General features: G+C 49.5%; 11 non-coding genes across 11 annotated transcripts; all 11 read right to left on the bottom strand.

Moving 5' to 3' along the window:
* Nucleotides 1–389: 389 nt before the first annotated feature.
* On the bottom strand, nt 390–463 carry Trnaa-agc (transfer RNA alanine (anticodon AGC)). Its single transcript has one exon. It is a non-coding gene; the product is annotated as a tRNA-Ala (tRNA).
* Nucleotides 464–3,309: 2,846 nt separating this feature from the next.
* Nucleotides 3,310–3,383, bottom strand: Trnaa-agc (transfer RNA alanine (anticodon AGC)). The gene has a single exon. It is a non-coding gene; the product is annotated as a tRNA-Ala (tRNA).
* Nucleotides 3,384–4,780: 1,397 nt separating this feature from the next.
* On the bottom strand, nt 4,781–4,854 carry Trnaa-agc (transfer RNA alanine (anticodon AGC)). The gene has a single exon. It is a non-coding gene; the product is annotated as a tRNA-Ala (tRNA).
* A 2,869-nt stretch (nt 4,855–7,723) lies between these two features.
* Trnaa-agc (transfer RNA alanine (anticodon AGC)) lies at nt 7,724–7,797 on the bottom strand. The gene has a single exon. It is a non-coding gene; the product is annotated as a tRNA-Ala (tRNA).
* Nucleotides 7,798–9,195: 1,398 nt separating this feature from the next.
* On the bottom strand, nt 9,196–9,269 carry Trnaa-agc (transfer RNA alanine (anticodon AGC)). The gene has a single exon. It is a non-coding gene; the product is annotated as a tRNA-Ala (tRNA).
* Nucleotides 9,270–12,138: 2,869 nt separating this feature from the next.
* Nucleotides 12,139–12,212, bottom strand: Trnaa-agc (transfer RNA alanine (anticodon AGC)). Its single transcript has one exon. It is a non-coding gene; the product is annotated as a tRNA-Ala (tRNA).
* Nucleotides 12,213–13,610: 1,398 nt separating this feature from the next.
* Trnaa-agc (transfer RNA alanine (anticodon AGC)) lies at nt 13,611–13,684 on the bottom strand. Its single transcript has one exon. It is a non-coding gene; the product is annotated as a tRNA-Ala (tRNA).
* A 1,398-nt stretch (nt 13,685–15,082) lies between these two features.
* On the bottom strand, nt 15,083–15,156 carry Trnaa-agc (transfer RNA alanine (anticodon AGC)). Its single transcript has one exon. It is a non-coding gene; the product is annotated as a tRNA-Ala (tRNA).
* Nucleotides 15,157–16,554: 1,398 nt separating this feature from the next.
* Trnaa-agc (transfer RNA alanine (anticodon AGC)) lies at nt 16,555–16,628 on the bottom strand. The gene has a single exon. It is a non-coding gene; the product is annotated as a tRNA-Ala (tRNA).
* A 1,399-nt stretch (nt 16,629–18,027) lies between these two features.
* On the bottom strand, nt 18,028–18,101 carry Trnaa-agc (transfer RNA alanine (anticodon AGC)). The gene has a single exon. It is a non-coding gene; the product is annotated as a tRNA-Ala (tRNA).
* A 1,398-nt stretch (nt 18,102–19,499) lies between these two features.
* Trnaa-agc (transfer RNA alanine (anticodon AGC)) lies at nt 19,500–19,573 on the bottom strand. The gene has a single exon. It is a non-coding gene; the product is annotated as a tRNA-Ala (tRNA).

The following is a 19,573-nucleotide window of genomic DNA, read 5'->3' as shown; positions in this document are numbered from 1 at the left end:
ACGTCGCGCCAAAGCGAATGAGCACATTTCGCCTACGGCTTAGGCCGCTCTTCTAGTGTGGCTGCCCTGTGTCTGCAGGCAGCGAGGGGCTGCAAGCTTTCTGTGTTCGCACCTATATCACCTGTGCTTCCTTGTCAGAGACAGACTATCGCAAAACATACAACTCACTCCATGAATTGATTGCTACGGCATCTGTTATCAGCAGTCACAACCAGCAACACCAGTAGCAGCCGACTGCACGCAAAGAATGGGAACGTGCAGTGGGATTTACGTGAAATCGGCGCAATTGTGGATGCTAATCGTTCGCTTGTATCTGCCTACAAACCTCTGCCGGTTGGGAATTATTCCACTTGCATCGCAAGGTGCGCATGTAGGTGTGTTAAAAATTCTGGAGGCGCTGGGTATCGATCCCAGTACCTCTCGCACGCTAAGCGAGCGCTCTACCATCTGAGCTACGCCCACCCCCCCGATAACTAGTAGTGCTACATACAGTCATATCAACGTCACAGACCCTTGCACTCCCATTATTCCGCAGACAAACACTACTCTCTATGTATCAGTGAGGGTGTCTTTCAGGTTTCGTGCATTCTGTATCGAATCGTAGTTGGCCACAATGAAAGTGGCACGCATAACGTCGAAAATAGAGTTCAGACACCGCTCTGAGTAAGACGAACGTGTTGTCCACCTCTAGACTTCAATGACGTTAAGCCGTGATACCTAAGACAGATCTGCACTCGATGACACCACGATAACAGCCGGTCCCCACACTTACATCTTGCTCTCCTTATGACAGTATACATCATATCAGTCTGTGACGCTGGTTTTGCAACTTCTTGCGTGCGTTTATGTTCGCTGCGACCAACACTTACCATGCACTGACCACAAAACATGGAGGAGCCGAGGCTTGAAACCCAGACCGTTCACACGCTAAGCGAACGATCTGCCAACTGAGCTACAGCTACACACACGACCAAGCCTGGCTATTCTCCATTGTTTGCGACTCTGATGTGTACGGACACGATGGTTGGTTGGTTTGTAGCGGCGAAGGTACCAGAATACAAAGGCGCGGACACGTTCATATACACAAGAGTTCCAAGTAGTTTCGATGCTCTGGTATTACGAATGCAAATTCCGTCTGTTTTGAACGTCTTAAATTGAAAGGGCGGTCACAAATTGGTCCATTTCACTCCTTGTCGACAATCACACAGCACCTGAGGTAACAAGCACATCTCAAGCCCCATTGTGCTCTCCATTGTTCATGCCAACTCAGTGCCTCGCTCTTTGCTACTGTGTCAAACTCTTGTCGTCCAACTGCAAAACACTGGGACACAACAAGTTTCCGCTTCCCCTTTGCACTGATCGTACTACGAAACGCTCCCCAAACTTGGCAATCACCCATGCAGATGACTTTTCCGACTTTACACGACGCTCACGCTAGTGACAGCCTTATTTATAGTTCGACGTCGCGCCAAAGCGAATGAGCACATTTCGCCTACGGCTTAGGCCGCTCTTCTAGTGTGGCTGCCCTGTGTCTGCAGGCAGCGAGGGGCTGCAAGCTTTCTGTGTTCGCACCTATATCACCTGTGCTTCCTTGTCAGAGACAGACTATCGCAAAACATACAACTCACTCGATGAATTGATTGCTACGGCATCTGTTATCAGCAGTCACAACCAGCAACACAAGTAGCAGCCGACTGCACGCAAGGAATGGGAACGTGCAGTGGGATTTACGTGAAATCGGCGCAATTGTGGATGCTAATCGTTCGCTTGTATCTGCCTACACACCTCTGCCGGTTGGGAATTATTCCACTTGCATCGCAAGGTGCGCATGTAGGTGTGTTAAAAATTCTGGAGGCGCTGGGTATCGATCCCAGTACCTCTCGCACGCTAAGCGAGCGCTCTACCATCTGATCTACGCCCACCCCCCCGATAACTAGTATTGCTACATACAGTCATATCAACGTCACAGACCCTTGCACTCCCATTATTCCGCAGACAAACACTACTCTCTATGTATCAGTGAGGGTGTCTTTCAGGTTTCGTGCATTCTGTATCGAATCGTAGTTGGCCACAATGAAAGTGGCACGCATAACGTCGAAAATAGAGTTCAGACACCGCTCTGAGTAAGACGAACGTGTTGTCCACCTCTAGACTTCAATGACGTTAAGCCGTGATACCTAAGACAGATCTGCACTCGATGACACCACGATAACAGCCGGTCCCCACACTTACATCTTGCTCTCCTTATGACAGTATACATCATATCAGTCTGTGACGCTGGTTTTGCAACTTCCTGCGTGCGTTTATGTTCGCTGCGACCAACACTTACCATGCACTGACCACAAAACATGGAGGAGCCGGGGCTTGAAACCCAGACCGTTCACACGCTAAGCGAACGATCTGCCAACTGAGCTACAGCTACACACACGACCAAGCCTGGCTATTCTCCATTGTTTGCGACTCTGATGTGCACGGACACGATGGTTGGTTGGTTTGTAGCGGCGAAGGTACCAGAATACAAAGGCGCGGACACGTTCATATACACAAGAGTTCCAAGTAGTTTCGATGCTCTGGTATTACGAATGCAAATTCCGTCTGTTTTGAACGTCTTAAATTGAAAGGGCGGTCACAAATTGGTCCATTTCACTCCTTGTCCACAATCACACAGCACCTGAGGTAACAAGCACATCTCAAGCCCCATTGTGCTCTCCATTGTTCATGCCAACTCAGTGCCTCGCTCTTTGCTACTGTGTCAAACTCTTGTCGTCCAACTGCAAAACACTGGGACACAACAAGTTTCCGCTTCCCCTTTGCACTGATCGTACTACGAAACGCTCCCCAAACTTGGCAATCACCCATGCAGATGACTTTTCCGACTTTACACGACGCTCACGCTAGTGACAGCCTTATTTATAGTTCGACGTCGCGCCAAAGCGAATGAGCACATTTCGCCTACGGCTTAGGCCGCTCTTCTAGTGTGGCTGCCCTGTGTCTGCAGGCAGCGAGGGGCTGCAAGCTTTCTGTGTTCGCACCTATATCACCTGTGCTTCCTTGTCAGAGACAGACTATCGCAAAACATACAACTCACTCCATGAATTGATTGCTACGGCATCTGTTATCAGCAGTCACAACCAGCAACACCAGTAGCAGCCGACTGCACGCAAAGAATGGGAACGTGCAGTGGGATTTACGTGAAATCGGCGCAATTGTGGATGCTAATCGTTCGCTTGTATCTGCCTACACACCTCTGCCGGTTGGGAATTATTCCACTTGCATCGCAAGGTGCGCATGTGGGTGTGTTAAAAATTCTGGAGGCGCTGGGTATCGATCCCAGTACCTCTCGCACGCTAAGCGAGCGCTCTACCATCTGAGCTACGCCCACCCCCCCGATAACTAGTAGTGCTACATACAGTCATATCAACGTCACAGACCCTTGCACTCCCATTATTCCGCAGACAAACACTACTCTCTATGTATCAGTGAGGGTGTCTTTCAGGTTTCGTGCATTCTGTATCGAATCGTAGTTGGCCACAATGAAAGTGGCACGCATAACGTCGAAAATAGAGTTCAGACACCGCTCTGAGTAAGACGAACGTGTTGTCCACCTCTAGACTTCAATGACGTTAAGCCGTGATACCTAAGACAGATCTGCACTCGATGACACCACGATAACAGCCGGTCCCCACACTTACATCTTGCTCTCCTTATGACAGTATACATCATATCAGTCTGTGACGCTGGTTTTGCAACTTCCTGCGTGCGTTTATGTTCGCTGCGACCAACACTTACCATGCACTGACCACAAAACATGGAGGAGCCGAGGCTTGAAACCCAGACCGTTCACACGCTAAGCGAACGATCTGCCAACTGAGCTACAGCTACACACACGACCAAGCCTGGCTATTCTCCATTGTTTGCGACTCTGATGTGTACGGACACGATGGTTGGTTGGTTTGTAGCGGCGAAGGTACCAGAATACAAAGGCGCGGACACGTTCATATACACAAGAGTTCCAAGTAGTTTCGATGCTCTGGTATTACGAATGCAAATTCCGTCTGTTTTGAACGTCTTAAATTGAAAGGGCGGTCACAAATTGGTCCATTTCACTCCTTGTCGACAATCACACAGCACCTGAGGTAACAAGCACATCTCAAGCCCCATTGTGCTCTCCATTGTTCATGCCAACTCAGTGCCTCGCTCTTTGCTACTGTGTCAAACTCTTGTCGTCCAACTGCAAAACACTGGGACACAACAAGTTTCCGCTTCCCCTTTGCACTGATCGTACTACGAAACGCTCCCCAAACTTGGCAATCACCCATGCAGATGACTTTTCCGACTTTACACGACGCTCACGCAACGCTCACGCTAGTGACAGCCTTATTTATAGTTCGACGTCGCGCCAAAGCGAATGAGCACATTTCGCCTACGGCTTAGGCCGCTCTTCTAGTGTGGCTGCCCTGTGTCTGCAGGCAGCGAGGGGCTGCAAGCTTTCTGTGTTCGCACCTATATCACCTGTGCTTCCTTGTCAGAGACAGACTATCGCAAAACATACAACTCACTCGATGAATTGATTGCTACGGCATCTGTTATCAGCAGTCACAACCAGCAACACCAGTAGCAGCCGACTGCACGCAAAGAATGGGAACGTGCAGTGGGATTTACGTGAAATCGGCGCAATTGTGGATGCTAATCGTTCGCTTGTATCTGCCTACACACCTCTGCCGGTTGGGAATTATTCCACTTGCATCGCAAGGTGCGCATGTAGGTGTGTTAAAAATTCTGGAGGCGCTGGGTATCGATCCCAGTACCTCTCGCACGCTAAGCGAGCGCTCTACCACCTGAGCTACGCCCACCCCCCCGGTAACTAGTAGTGCTACATACAGTCATATCAACGTCACAGACCCTTGCACTCCCATTATTCCGCAGACAAACACTACTCTCTATGTATCAGTGAGGGTGTCTTTCAGGTTTCGTGCATTCTGTATCGAATCGTAGTTGGCCACAATGAAAGTGGCACGCATAACGTCGAAAATAGAGTTCAGACACCGCTCTGAGTAAGACGAACGTGTTGTCCACCTCTAGACTTCAATGACGTTAAGCCGTGATACCTAAGACAGATCTGCACTCGATGACACCACGATAACAGCCGGTCCCCACACTTACATCTTGCTCTCCTTATGACAGTATACATCATATCAGTCTGTGACGCTGGTTTTGCAACTTCTTGCGTGCGTTTATGTTCGCTGCGACCAACACTTACCATACACTGACCACATTACATGGAGGAGCCGGGGCTTGAAACCGAGACCGTTCACACGCTAAGCGAACGATCTGCCAACTGAGCTACCGCTACACACACGACCAAGCCTGGCTATTCTCCATTGTTTGCGACTCTGATGTGTACGGACACGATGGTTGGTTGGTTTGTAGCGGCGAAGGTACCAGAATACAAAGGCGCGGACACGTTCATATACACAAGAGTTCCAAGTAGTTTCGATGCTCTGGTATTACGAATGCAAATTCCGTCTGTTTTGAACGTCTTAAATTGAAAGGGCGGTCACAAATTGGTCCATTTCACTCCTTGTCCACAATCACACAGCACCTGAGGTAACAAGCACATCTCAAGCCCCATTGTGCTCTCCATTGTTCATGCCAACTCAGTGCCTCGCTCTTTGCTACTGTGTCAAACTCTTGTCGTCCAACTGCAAAACACTGGGACACAACAAGTTTCCGCTTCCACTTTGCACTGATCGTACTACGAAACGCTCCCCAAACTTGGCAATCACCCATGCAGATGACTTTTCCGACTTTACACGACGCTCACGCAACGCTCACGCTAGTGACAGCCTTATTTATAGTTCGACGTCGCGCCAAAGCGAATGAGCACATTTCGCCTACGGCTTAGGCCGCTCTTCTAGTGTGGCTGCCCTGTGTCTGCAGGCAGCAAGGGGCTGCAAGCTTTCTGTGTTCGCACCTATATCACCTGTGCTTCCTTGTCAGAGACAGACTATCGCAAAACATACAACTCACTCGATGAATTGATTGCTACGGCATCTGTTATCAGCAGTCACAACCAGCAACACCAGTAGCAGCCGACTGCACGCAAAGAATGGGATCGTGCAGTGGGATTTACGTGAAATCGGCGCAATTGTGGATGCTAATCGTTCGCTTGTATCTGCCTACACACCTCTGCCGGTTGGGAATTATTCCACTTGCATCGCAAGGTGCGCATGTAGGTGTGTTAAAAATTCTGGAGGCGCTGGGTATCGATCCCAGTACATCTCGCACGCTAAGCGAGCGCTCTACCACCTGAGCTACGCCCACCCCCCCGGTATCTAGTAGTGCTACATACAGTCATATCAACGTCGCAGACCCTTGCACTCCCATTATTCCGCAGACAAACACTACTCTCTATGTATCAGTGAGGGTGTCTTTCAGGTTTCGTGCATTCTGTATCGAATCGTAGTTGGCCACAATGAAAGTGGCACGCATAACGTCGAAAATAGAGTTCAGACACCGCTCTGAGTAAGACGAACGTGTTGTCCACCTCTAGACTTCAATGACGTTAAGCCGTGATACCTAAGACAGATCTGCACTCGATGACACCACGATAACAGCCGGTCCCCACACATACATCTTGCTCTCCTTATGACAGTATACATCATATCAGTCTGTGACGCTGGTTTTGCAACTTCTTGCGTGCGTTTATGTTCGCTGCGACCAACACTTACCATGCACTGACCACAAAACATGGAGGAGCCGGGGCTTGAAACCGAGACCGTTCACACGCTAAGCGAACGATCTGCCAACTGAGCTACAGCTACACACACGACCAAGCCTGGCTATTCTCCATTGTTTGCGACTCTGATGTGCACGGACACGATGGTTGGTTGGTTTGTAGCGGCGAAGGTACCAGAATACAAAGGCGCGGACACGTTCATATACACAAGAGTTCCAAGTGGTTTCGATGCTCTGGTATTACGAATGCAAATTCCGTCTGTTTTGAACGTCTTAAATTGAAAGGGCGGTCACAAATTGGTCCATTTCACTCCTTGTCCACAATCACACAGCACCTGAGGTAACAAGCACATCTCAAGCCCCATTGTGCTCTCCATTGTTCATGCCAACTCAGTGCCTCGCTCTTTGCTACTGTGTGAAACTCTTGTCGTCCAACTGCAAAACACTGGGACACAACAAGTTTCCGCTTCCCCTTTGCACTGATCGTACTACGAAACGCTCCCCAAACTTGCCAATCACTCATGCAGATGACTTTTCCGACTTTACACGACGCTTACGCAACGCTCACGCTAGTGACAGCCTTATTTATAGTTCGACGTCGCGCCAAAGCGAATGAGCACATTTCGCCTACGGCTTAGGCCGCTCTTCTAGTGTGGCTGCCCTGTGTCTGCAGGCAGCGAGGGGCTGCAAGCTTCCTGTGTTCGCACCTATATCACCTGTGCTTTCGTTGTCAGAGACAGACTATCGCAAAAGATACAACTCACTCCATGAATTGATTGCTACGGCATCTGTTATCAGCAGTCACAACCAGCAACACCAGTAGCAGCCGACTGCACGCAAAGAATGGGAACGTGCAGTGGGATTTACGTGAAATCGGCGCAATTGTGGATGCTAATCGTTCGCTTGTATCTGCCTACACACCTCTGCCGGTTGGGAATTATTCCACTTGCATCGCAAGGTGCGCATGTAGGTGTGTTAAAAATTCTGGAGGCGCTGGGTATCGATCCCAGTACCTCTCGCACGCTAAGCGAGCGCTCTACCATCTGAGCTACGCCCACCCCCCCGATAACTAGTAGTGCTACATACAGTCATATCAACGTCACAGACCCTTGCACTCCCATTATTCCGCAGACAAACACTACTCTCTATGTATCAGTGAGGGTGTCTTTCAGGTTTCGTGCATTCTGTATCGAATCGTAGTTGGCCACAATGAAAGTGGCACGCATAACGTCGAAAATAGAGTTCAGACACCGCTCTGAGTAAGACGAACGTGTTGTCCACCTCTAGACTTCAATGACGTTAAGTCGTGATACCTAAGACAGATCTGCACTCGATGACACCACGATAACAGCCGGTCCCCACACTTACATCTTGCTCTCCTTATGACAGTATACATCATATCAGTCTGTGACGCTGGTTTTGCAACTTCTTGCGTGCGTTTATGTTCGCTGCGACCAACACTTACCATGCACTGACCACAAAACATGGAGGAGCGGGGGCTTGAAACCCAGACCGTTCACACGCTAAGCGAACGATCTGCCAACTGAGCTACAGCTACACACACGACCAAGCCTGGCTATTCTCCATTCTTTGCGACTCTGATGTGCACGGACACGATGGTTGGTTGGTTTGTAGCGGCGAAGGTACCAGAATACAAAGGCGCGGACACGTTCATATACACAAGAGTTCCAAGTAGTTTCGATGCTCTGGTATTACGAATGCAAATTCCGTCTGTTTTGAACGTCTTAAATTGAAAGGGCGGTCACAAATTGGTCCATTTCACTCCTTGTCCACAATCACACAGCACCTGAGGTAACAAGCACATCTCAAGCCCCATTGTGCTCTCCATTGTTCATGCCAACTCAGTGCCTCGCTCTTTGCTGCTGTGTCAAACTCTTGTCGTCCAACTGCAAAACACTGGGACACAACAAGTTTCCGCTTCCCCTTTGCACTGATCGTACTACGAAACGCTCCCCAAACTTGCCAATCACTCATGCAGATGACTTTTCCGACTTTACACGACGCTTACGCAACGCTCACGCTAGTGACAGCCTTATTTATAGTTCGACGTCGCGCCAAAGCGAATGAGCACATTTCGCCTACGGCTTAGGCCGCTCTTCTAGTGTGGCTGCCCTGTGTCTGCAGGCAGCGAGGGGCTGCAAGCTTCCTGTGTTCGCACCTATATCACCTGTGCTTTCGTTGTCAGAGACAGACTATCGCAAAAGATACAACTCACTCCATGAATTGATTGCTACGGCATCTGTTATCAGCAGTCACAACCAGCAACACCAGTAGCAGCCGACTGCACGCAAAGAATGGGAACGTGCAGTGGGATTTACGTGAAATCGGCGCAATTGTGGATGCTAATCGTTCGCTTGTATCTGCCTACACACCTCTGCCGGTTGGGAATTATTCCACTTGCATCGCAAGGTGCGCATGTAGGTGTGTTAAAAATTCTGGAGGCGCTGGGTATCGATCCCAGTACCTCTCGCACGCTAAGCGAGCGCTCTACCACCTGAGCTACGCCCACCCCCCCGGATAACTAGTAGTGCTACATACAGTCATATCAACGTCACAGACCCTTGCACTCCCATTATTCCGCAGACAAACACTACTCTCTATGTATCAGTGAGGGTGTCTTTCAGGTTTCGTGCATTCTGTATCGAATCGTAGTTGGCCACAATGAAAGTGGCACGCATAACGTCGAAAATAGAGTTCAGACACCGCTCTGAGTAAGACCAACGTGTTGTCCACCTCTAGACTTCAATGACGTTAAGCCGTGATACCTAAGACAGATCTGCACTCGATGACACCACGATAACAGCCGGTCCCCACACTTACATCTTGCTCTCCTTATGACAGTATACATCATATCAGTCTGTGACGCTGGTTTTGCAACTTCTTGCGTGCGTTTATGTTCGCTGCGACCAACACTTACCATGCACTGACCACAAAACATGGAGGAGCGGGGCTTGAAACCGAGACCGTTCACACGCTAAGCGAACGATCTGCCAACTGAGCTACAGCTACACACACGACCAAGCCTGGCTATTCTCCATTGTTTGCGACTCTGATGTGCACGGACACGATGGTTGGTTGGTTTGTAGCGGCGAAGGTACCAGAATACAATGGCGCGGACACGTTCATATACACAAGAGTTCCAAGTAGTTTCGATGCTCTGGTATTACGAATGCAAATTCCGTCTGTTTTGAACGTCTTAAATTGAAAGGGCGGTCACAAATTGGTCCATTTCACTCCTTGTCGACAATCACACAGCACCTGAGGTAACAAGCACATCTCAAGCCCCATTGTGCTCTCCATTGTTCATGCCAACTCAGTGCCTCGCTCTTTGCTACTGTGTCAAACTCTTGTCGTCCAACTGCAAAACACTGGGACACAACAAGTTTCCGCTTCCCCTTTGCACTGATCGTACTACGAAACGCTCCCCAAACTTGGCAATCACCCATGCAGATGACTTTTCCGACTTTACACGACGCTCACGCAACGCTCACGCTAGTGACAGCCTTATTTATAGTTCGACGTCGCGCCAAAGCGAATGAGCACATTTCGCCTACGGCTTAGGCCGCTCTTCTAGTGTGGCTGCCCTGTGTCTGCAGGCAGCAAGGGGCTGCAAGCTTTCTGTGTTCGCACCTATATCACCTGTGCTTCCTTGTCAGAGACGGACTATCGCAAAACATACAACTCACTCGATGAATTGATTGCTACGGCATCTGTTATCAGCAGTCACAACCAGCAACACCAGTAGCAGCCGACTGCACGCAAAGAATGGGAACGTGCAGTGGGATTTACGTGAAATCGGCGCAATTGTGGATGCTAATCGTTCGCTTGTATCTGCCTACACACCTCTGCCGGTTGGGAATTATTCCACTTGCATCGCAAGGTGCGCATGTAGGTGTGTTAAAAATTCTGGAGGCGCTGGGTATCGATCCCAGTACCTCTCTTACGCTAAGCGAGCGCTCTACCACCTGAGCTACGCCCACCCCCCCGGTATCTAGTAGTGCTACATACAGTCATATCAACGTCACAGACCCTTGCACTCCCATTATTCCGCAGACAAACACTACTCTCTATGTATCAGTGAGGGTGTCTTTCAGGTTTCGTGCATTCTGTATCGAATCGTAGTTGGCCACAATGAAAGTGGCACGCATAACGTCGAAAATAGAGTTCAGACACCGCTCTGAGTAAGACGAACGTGTTGTCCACCTCTAGACTTCAATGACGTTAAGCCGTGATACCTAAGACAGATCTGCACTCGATGACACCACGATAACAGCCGGTCCCCACACTTACATCTTGCTCTCCTTATGACACTATACATCATATCAGTCTGTGACGCTGGTTTTGCAACTTCTTGCGTGCGTTTATGTTCGCTGCGACCAACACTTACCATGCACTGACCACAAAACATGGAGGAGCCGGGGCTTGAAACCGAGACCGTTCACACGCTAAGCGAACGATCTGCCAACTGAGCTACAGCTACACACACGACCAAGCCTGGCTATTCTCCATTCTTTGCGACTCTGATGTGCACGGACACGATGGTTGGTTGGTTTGTAGCGGCGAAGGTACCAGAATACAAAGGCGCGGACACGTTCATATACACAAGAGTTCCAAGTAGTTTCGATGCTCTGGTATTACGAATGCAAATTCCGTCTGTTTTGAACGTCTTAAATTGAAAGGGCGGTCACAAATTGGTCCATTTCACTCCTTGTCCACAATCACACAGCACCTGAGGTAACAAGCACATCTCAAGCCCCATTGTGCTCTCCATTGTTCATGCCAACTCAGTGCCTCGCTCTTTGCTACTGTGTCAAACTCTTGTCGTCCAACTGCAAAACACTGGGACACAACAAGTTTCCGCTTCCCCTTTGCACTGATCGTACTACGAAACGCTCCCCAAACTTGCCAATCACTCATGCAGATGACTTTTCCGACTTTACACGACGCTTACGCAACGCTCACGCTAGTGACAGCCTTATTTATAGTTCGACGTCGCGCCAAAGCGAATGAGCACATTTCGCCTACGGCTTAGGCCGCTCTTCTAGTGTGGCTGCCCTGTGTCTGCAGGCAGCGAGGGGCTGCAAGCTTCCTGTGTTCGCACCTATATCACCTGTGCTTTCGTTGTCAGAGACAGACTATCGCAAAAGATACAACTCACTCCATGAATTGATTGCTACGGCATCTGTTATCAGCAGTCACAACCAGCAACACCAGTAGCAGCCGACTGCACGCAAAGAATGGGATCGTGCAGTGGGATTTACGTGAAATCGGCGCAATTGTGGATGCTAATCGTTCGCTTGTATCTGCCTACACACCTCTGCCGGTTGGGAATTATTCCACTTGCATCGCAAGGTGCGCATGTAGGTGTGTTAAAAATTCTGGAGGCGCTGGGTATCGATCCCAGTACCTCTCGCACGCTAAGCGAGCGCTCTACCATCTGAGCTACGCCCACCCCCCCGATAACTAGTAGTGCTACATACAGTCATATCAACGTCACAGACCCTTGCACTCCCATTATTCCGCAGACAAACACTACTCTCTATGTATCAGTGAGGGTGTCTTTCAGGTTTCGTGCATTCTGTATCGAATCGTAGTTGGCCACAATGAAAGTGGCACGCATAACGTCGAAAATAGAGTTCAGACACCGCTCTGAGTAAGACGAACGTGTTGTCCACCTCTAGACTTCAATGACGTTAAGTCGTGATACCTAAGACAGATCTGCACTCGATGACACCACGATAACAGCCGGTCCCCACACTTACATCTTGCTCTCCTTATGACACTATACATCATATCAGTCTGTGACGCTGGTTTTGCAACTTCTTGCGTGCGTTTATGTTCGCTGCGACCAACACTTACCATGCACTGACCACAAAACATGGAGGAGCCGGGGCTTGAAACCGAGACCGTTCACACGCTAAGCGAACGATCTGCCAACTGAGCTACAGCTACACACACGACCAAGCCTGGCTATTCTCCATTCTTTGCGACTCTGATGTGCACGGACACGATGGTTGGTTGGTTTGTAGCGGCGAAGGTACCAGAATACAAAGGCGCGGACACGTTCATATACACAAGAGTTCCAAGTAGTTTCGATGCTCTGGTATTACGAATGCAAATTCCGTCTGTTTTGAACGTCTTAAATTGAAAGGGCGGTCACAAATTGGTCCATTTCACTCCTTGTCCACAATCACACAGCACCTGAGGTAACAAGCACATCTCAAGCCCCATTGTGCTCTCCATTGTTCATGCCAACTCAGTGCCTCGCTCTTTGCTACTGTGTCAAACTCTTGTCGTCCAACTGCAAAACACTGGGACACAACAAGTTTCCGCTTCCCCTTTGCACTGATCGTACTACGAAACGCTCCCCAAACTTGCCAATCACTCATGCAGATGACTTTTCCGACTTTACACGACGCTTACGCAACGCTCACGCTAGTGACAGCCTTATTTATAGTTCGACGTCGCGCCAAAGCGAATGAGCACATTTCGCCTACGGCTTAGGCCGCTCTTCTAGTGTGGCTGCCCTGTGTCTGCAGGCAGCGAGGGGCTGCAAGCTTCCTGTGTTCGCACCTATATCACCTGTGCTTTCGTTGTCAGAGACAGACTATCGCAAAAGATACAACTCACTCCATGAATTGATTGCTACGGCATCTGTTATCAGCAGTCACAACCAGCAACACCAGTAGCAGCCGACTGCACGCAAAGAATGGGATCGTGCAGTGGGATTTACGTGAAATCGGCGCAATTGTGGATGCTAATCGTTCGCTTGTATCTGCCTACACACCTCTGCCGGTTGGGAATTATTCCACTTGCATCGCAAGGTGCGCATGTAGGTGTGTTAAAAATTCTGGAGGCGCTGGGTATCGATCCCAGTACCTCTCGCACGCTAAGCGAGCGCTCTACCATCTGAGCTACGCCCACCCCCCCGATAACTAGTAGTGCTACATACAGTCATATCAACGTCACAGACCCTTGCACTCCCATTATTCCGCAGACAAACACTACTCTCTATGTATCAGTGAGGGTGTCTTTCAGGTTTCGTGCATTCTGTATCGAATCGTAGTTGGCCACAATGAAAGTGGCACGCATAACGTCGAAAATAGAGTTCAGACACCGCTCTGAGTAAGACGAACGTGTTGTCCACCTCTAGACTTCAATGACGTTAAGTCGTGATACCTAAGACAGATCTGCACTCGATGACACCACGATAACAGCCGGTCCCCACACTTACATCTTGCTCTCTTTATGACAGTATACATCATATCAGTCTGTGACGCTGGTTTTGCAACTTCTTGCGTGCGTTTATGTTCGCTGCGACCAACACTTACCATGCACTGACCACAAAACATGGAGGAGCGGGGGCTTGAAACCGAGACCGTTCACACGCTAAGCGAACGATCTGCCAACTGAGCTACAGCTACACACACGACCAAGCCTGGCTATTCTCCATTCTTTGCGACTCTGATGTGCACGGACACGATGGTTGGTTGGTTTGTAGCGGCGAAGGTACCAGAATACAAAGGCGCGGACACGTTCATATACACAAGAGTTCCAAGTAGTTTCGATGCTCTGGTATTACGAATGCAAATTCCGTCTGTTTTGAACGTCTTAAATTGAAAGGGCGGTCACAAATTGGTCCATTTCACTCCTTGTCCACAATCACACAGCACCTGAGGTAACAAGCACATCTCAAGCCCCATTGTGCTCTCCATTGTTCATGCCAACTCAGTGCCTCGCTCTTTGCTGCTGTGTCAAACTCTTGTCGTCCAACTGCAAAACACTGGGACACAACAAGTTTCCGCTTCCCCTTTGCACTGATCGTACTACGAAACGCTCCCCAAACTTGCCAATCACTCATGCAGATGACTTTTCCGACTTTACACGACGCTTACGCAACGCTCACGCTAGTGACAGCCTTATTTATAGTTCGACGTCGCGCCAAAGCGAATGAGCACATTTCGCCTACGGCTTAGGCCGCTCTTCTAGTGTGGCTGCCCTGTGTCTGCAGGCAGCGAGGGGCTGCAAGCTTCCTGTGTTCGCACCTATATCACCTGTGCTTTCGTTGTCAGAGACAGACTATCGCAAAAGATACAACTCACTCCATGAATTGATTGCTACGGCATCTGTTATCAGCAGTCACAATCAGCAACACCAGTAGCAGCCGACTGCACGCAAAGAATGGGAACGTGCAGTGGGATTTACGTGAAATCGGCGCAATTGTGGATGCTAATCGTTCGCTTGTATCTGCCTACACACCTCTGCCGGTTGGGAATTATTCCACTTGCATCGCAAGGTGCGCATGTAGGTGTGTTGAAAATTCTGGAGGCGCTGGGTATCGATCCCAGTACCTCTCGCACGCTAAGCGAGCGCTCTACCATCTGAGCTACGCCCACCCCCCCCGATAACTAGTAGTGCTACATACAGTCATATCAACGTCACAGACCCTTGCACTCCCATTATTCCGCAGACAAACACTACTCTCTATGTATCAGTGAGGGTGTCTTTCAGGTTTCGTGCATTCTGTATCGAATCGTAGTTGGCCACAATGAAAGTGGCACGCATAACGTCGAAAATAGAGTTCAGACACCGCTCTGAGTAAGACGAACGTGTTGTCCACCTCTAGACTTCAATGACGTTAAGTCGTGATACCTAAGACAGATCTGCACTCGATGACACCACGATAACAGCCGGTCCCCACACTTACATCTTGCTCTCCTTATGACAGTATACATCATATCAGTCTGTGACGCTGGTTTTGCAACTTCTTGCGTGCGTTTATGTTCGCTGCGACCAACACTTACCATGCACTGACCACAAAACATGGAGGAGCGGGGGCTTGAAACCGAGACCGTTCACACGCTAAGCGAACGATCTGCCAACTGAGCTACAGCTACACACACGACCAAGCCTGGCTATTCTCCATTCTTTGCGACTCTGATGTGCACGGACACGATGGTTGGTTGGTTTGTAGCGGCGAAGGTACCAGAATACAAAGGCGCGGACACGTTCATATACACAAGAGTTCCAAGTAGTTTCGATGCTCTGGTATTACGAATGCAAATTCCGTCTGTTTTGAACGTCTTAAATTGAAAGGGCGGTCACAAATTGGTCCATTTCACTCCTTGTCCACAATCACACAGCACCTGAGGTAACAAGCACATCTCAAGCCCCATTGTGCTCTCCATTGTTCATGCCAACTCAGTGCCTCGCTCTTTGCTACTGTGTCAAACTCTTGTCGTCCAACTGCAAAACACTGGGACACAACAAGTTTCCGCTTCCCCTTTGCACTGATCGTACTACGAAACGCTCCCCAAACTTGGCAATCACCCATGCAGATGACTTTTTCGACTTTACACGACGCTCACGCAACGCTCACGCTAGTGACAGCCTTATTTATAGTTCGACGTCGCGCCAAAGCGAATGAGCACATTTCGCCTACGGCTTAGGCCGCTCTTCTAGTGTGGCTGCCCTGTGTCTGCAGGCAGCAAGGGGCTGCAAGCTTTCTGTGTTCGCACCTATATCACCTGTGCTTCCTTGTCAGAGACAGACTATCGCAAAACATACAACTCACTCGATGAATTGATTGCTACGGCATCTGTTATCAGCAGTCACAACCAGCAACACCAGTAGCAGCCGACTGCACGCAAAGGATGGGAACGTGCAGTGGGATTTACGTGAAATCGGCGCAATTGTGGATGCTAATCGTTCGCTTGTATCTGCCTACACACCTCTGCCGGTTGGGAATTATTCCACTTGCATCGCAAGGTGCGCATGTAGGTGTGTTAAAAATTGTGGAGGCGCTGGGTATCGATCCCAGTACCTCTCGCACGCTAAGCGAGCGCTCTACCACCTGAGCTACGCCCACCCCCCCCGGTATCTAGTAGTGCTACATACAGTCATATCAACGTCACAGACCCTTGCACTCCCATTATTCCGCAGACAAACACTACTCTCTATGTATCAGTGAGGGTGTCTTTCAGGTTTCGTGCATTCTGTATCGAATCGTAGTTGGCCACAATGAAAGTGGCACGCATAACGTCGAAAATAGAGTTCAGACACCGCTCTGAGTAGGACGAACGTGTTGTCCACCTCTAGACTTCAATGACGTTAAGCCGTGATACCTAAGACAGATCTGCACTCGATGACACCACGATAACAGCCGGTCCCCACACTTACATCTTGCTCTCCTTATGACAGTATACATCATATCAGTCTGTGACGCTGGTTTTGCAACTTCTTGCGTGCGTTTATGTTCGCTGCGACCAACACTTACCATGCACTGACCACAAAACATGGAGGAGCCGGGGCTTGAAACCCAGACCGTTCACACGCTAAGCGAACGATCTGCCAACTGAGCTACAGCTACACACACGACCAAGCCTGGCTATTCTCCATTGTTTGCGACTCTGATGTGCACGGACACGATGGTTGGTTGGTTTGTAGCGGCGAAGGTACCAGAATACAATGGCGCGGACACGTTCATATACACAAGAGTTCCAAGTAGTTTCGATGCTCTGGTATTACGAATGCAAATTCCGTCTGTTTTGAACGTCTTAAATTGAAAGGGCGGTCACAAATTGGTCCATTTCACTCCTTGTCCACAATCACACAGCACCTGAGGTAACAAGCACATCTCAAGCCCCATTGTGCTCTCCATTGTTCATGCCAACTCAGTGCCTCGCTCTTTGCTACTGTGTCAAACTCTTGTCGTCCAACTGCAAAACACTGGGACACAACAAGTTTCCGCTTCCCCTTTGCACTGATCGTACTACGAAACGCTCCCCAAACTTGGCAATCACTCATGCAGATGACTTTTCCGACTTTACACGACGCTTACGCAACGCTCACGCTAGTGACAGCCTTATTTATAGTTCGACGTCGCGCCAAAGCGAATGAGCACATTTCGCCTACGGCTTAGGCCGCTCTTCTAGTGTGGCTGCCCTGTGTCTGCAGGCAGCGAGGGGCTGCAAGCTTCCTGTGTTCGCACCTATATCACCTGTGCTTTCGTTGTCAGAGACAGACTATCGCAAAACATACAACTCACTCCATGAATTGATTGCTACGGCATCTGTTATCAGCAGTCACAACCAGCAACACCAGTAGCAGCCGACTGCACGCAAAGAATGGGAACGTGCAGTGGGATTTACGTGAAATCGGCGCAATTGTGGATGCTAATCGTTCGCTTGTATCTGCCTACACACCTCTGCCGGTTGGGAATTATTCCACTTGCATCGCAAGGTGCGCATGTAGGTGTGTTAAAAATTCTGGAGGCGCTGGGTATCGATCCCAGTACCTCTCGCACGCTAAGCGAGCGCTCTACCATCTGAGCTACGCCCACCCCCCCGATAACTAGTAGTGCTACATACAGTCATATCAACGTCACAGACCCTTGCACTCCCATTATTCCGCAGACAAACACTACTCTCTATGTATCAGTGAGGGTGTCTTTCAGGTTTTCGTGCATTCTGTATCGAATCGTAGTTGGCCACAATGAAAGTGGCACGCATAACGTCGAAAATAGAGTTCAGACACCGCTCTGAGTAAGACGAACGTGTTGTCCACCTCTAGACTTCAATGACGTTAAGCCGTGATATCTAAGACAGATCTGCACTCGATGACACCACGATAACAGCCGGTCCCCACACTTACATCTTGCTCTCCTTATGACAGTATACATCATATCAGTCTGTGACGCTGGTTTTGCAACTTCTTGCGTGCGTTTATGTTCGCTGCGACCAACACTTACCATGCACTGACCACAAAACATGGAGGAGCCGGGGCTTGAAACCCAGACCGTTCACACGCTAAGCGAACGATCTGCCAACTGAGCTACAGCTACACACACGACCAAGCCTGGCTATTCTCCATTCTTTGCGACTCTGATGTGCACGGACACGATGGTTGGTTGGTTTGTAGCGGCGAAGGTACCAGAATACAAAGGCGCGGACACGTTCATATACACAAGAGTTCCAAGTAGTTTCGATGCTCTGGTATTACGAATGCAAATTCCGTCTGTTTTGAACGTCTTAAATTGAAAGGGCGGTCACAAATTGGTCCATTTCACTCCTTGTCCACAATCACACAGCACCTGAGGTAACAAGCACATCTCAAGCCCCATTGTGCTCTCCATTGTTCATGCCAACTCAGTGCCTCGCTCTTTGCTGCTGTGTCAAACTCTTGTCGTCCAACTGCAAAACACTGGGACACAACAAGTTTCCGCTTCCCCTTTGCACTGATCGTACTACGAAACGCTCCCCAAACTTGGCAATCACCCATGCAGATGACTTTTCCGACTTTACACGACGCTCACGCAACGCTCACGCTAGTGACAGCCTTATTTATAGTTCGACGTCGCGCCAAAGCGAATGAGCACATTTCGCCTACGGCTTAGGCCGCTCTTCTAGTGTGGCTGCCCTGTGTCTGCAGGCAGCGAGGGGCTGCAAGCTTTCTGTGTTCGCACCTATATCACCTGTGCTTCCTTGTCAGAGACAGACTATCGCAAAACATACAACTCACTCCATGAATTGATTGCTACGGCATCTGTTATCAGCAGTCACAACCAGCAACACCAGTAGCAGCCGACTGCACGCAAAGGATGGGAACGTGGAGTGGGATTTACGTGAAATCGGCGCAATTGTGGATGCTAGTCGTTCGCTTGTATCTGCCTACACACCTCTGCCGGTTGGGAATTATTCCACTTGCATCGCAAGGTGCGCATGTAGGTGTGTTAAAAATTCTGGAGGCGCTGGGTATCGATCCCAGTACCTCTCGCACGCTAAGCGAGCGCTCTACCATCTGAGCTACGCCCACC

The sequence above is a fragment of the Schistocerca gregaria genome, chromosome 3 (assembly GCF_023897955.1).
Source record: "Schistocerca gregaria isolate iqSchGreg1 chromosome 3, iqSchGreg1.2, whole genome shotgun sequence".
In the NCBI taxonomy this organism is placed as follows: domain Eukaryota; kingdom Metazoa; phylum Arthropoda; class Insecta; order Orthoptera; family Acrididae; genus Schistocerca; species Schistocerca gregaria.
This window is presented reverse-complemented; position numbering and strand designations above follow the sequence as displayed.